The sequence below is a fragment of the Chrysochloris asiatica genome, unplaced genomic scaffold, assembly GCF_000296735.1.
Source record: "Chrysochloris asiatica unplaced genomic scaffold, ChrAsi1.0 scaffold00088, whole genome shotgun sequence".
Lineage (NCBI taxonomy): Eukaryota > Metazoa > Chordata > Mammalia > Afrosoricida > Chrysochloridae > Chrysochloris > Chrysochloris asiatica.
In genome coordinates, this window is record NW_006408606.1 from 13,147,755 (window position 1) to 13,149,254 (window position 1,500).

General features: G+C 32.2%; 1 pseudogene; it reads left to right on the forward strand.

Moving 5' to 3' along the window:
• The first annotated feature begins 208 nt into the window (after positions 1 to 208).
• Positions 209 to 1,500, forward strand: part of LOC102814843 — a 133,786-nt pseudogene continuing 132,494 nt past the window's right edge.

Genomic DNA, 1,500 nt, shown 5'->3' on the forward strand with positions numbered 1-1,500 from the left:
CACCCACAACTAAACAAGACCTTAGAAATTCCTTGAGTTATATGATTCATGATTTCAACTTAAACTGGTGTGTTCGTGTGTGTGTGTGTGTGTGTGTGTGTGATTTAAGAATTTATGTCCTGCTTAACTTAGACCTGATTATGTAAGAGAAACAAAAATCAAGAGTTAGTATATTTTATACTATTTTACAATCTGGGAGGTATCGAAAATGATGTCATTCCCTAATGCCCTCATTCATGGTGGAACTGTGAAGTGGATTATGACAATGAAAGCATTACTGGGAGAACTTCCAAATCCATCTGGCAAATACAGAACCTATATTCCAAATTGTAATCTCTCAGTTTCTAAATGTAATGGGCCAGGGCTTGATGTCAAATCAGTGGGAAAGTAAACATAAAAGACAGTAAACATAAATGATTGGTATAGCTCCAAAGTAAGATGAAATTTTATATTTTTGTAATTTAGTTATCAAGATTGTTATACATGAACATTACAACTGTACATTTACTATGACACTTCTGAATTATACTCCAGGACTCAGGGGACCTCAAAAAGTTCATGGAAAAATTGCATTTATTTTTAATTCCATTTTCCCAGTAACTGTTTGAGGCCACTTCATATCATTTTACTCTGTTCAATAGGTTTTAACTTTTCTTTCTTTTTTTTTTTCAGATAATACAAGTTCTAATCAGCTTTATTAAGGTATAAATTACAAACAGTAAAATTCACAAATTTTAAATTTATAATTCATTGTTCTAAATTGCTATTTTGACAAATTGTTTCTTAAACATAGATTTGCAACTTTCACAGAAAAGTTATATGATGCAAATGGCATAATGTCTAAAATTATTGAAGTGTATTTGTGTGTGTAAACATTTTTCTTTCTCCTTACTCTAAGATAAAATATTATATTTTCAAATAAAATTAAATGTACTTCATTTAACTTATCAAAAATCCTTTTGAAATAAACTTTTTATATCTATATAATGAATAATAATATTCATTATTATACAAAATCTACTTTTTTCCTTGGATTAGCTTTTGTCTATACCTAGCTATACCATCTAGCTTCAGATATACCTTTGGCTTCAGAACTTAAAATTTGAAATGTTGCTTTTATATGTATCTTTTCTGCTCTTATAGACTCTTCAGAACTGTCTACTGAATCTTGAAATGTGAGCCTTTTTGCATGTTCCTTTTACTCTCCATGCGGCTCCACACTCTATTTCTGAAACTATTCCTTCAGCAATTATTTCCCAGGTTTTCTATACCTTTAAAAGGGCACCTAGAGAGATGGGGCTTGATGGCAGATAGGGTAGAGGGGCAGTGAAGTTCACCGTCAGCAATACAACAGAATACCAGATGAAGCAGGATCAGGACAGAGCTCCAAAACTCTGAACCACATAGGTTTGAAGGATTATTTCTAGTGGAACTTGTAGCAGAAGTAAGAAATCACATAATTGTGAATCTGCCACGTTTGGTAGCCCGGATCCAACAGAC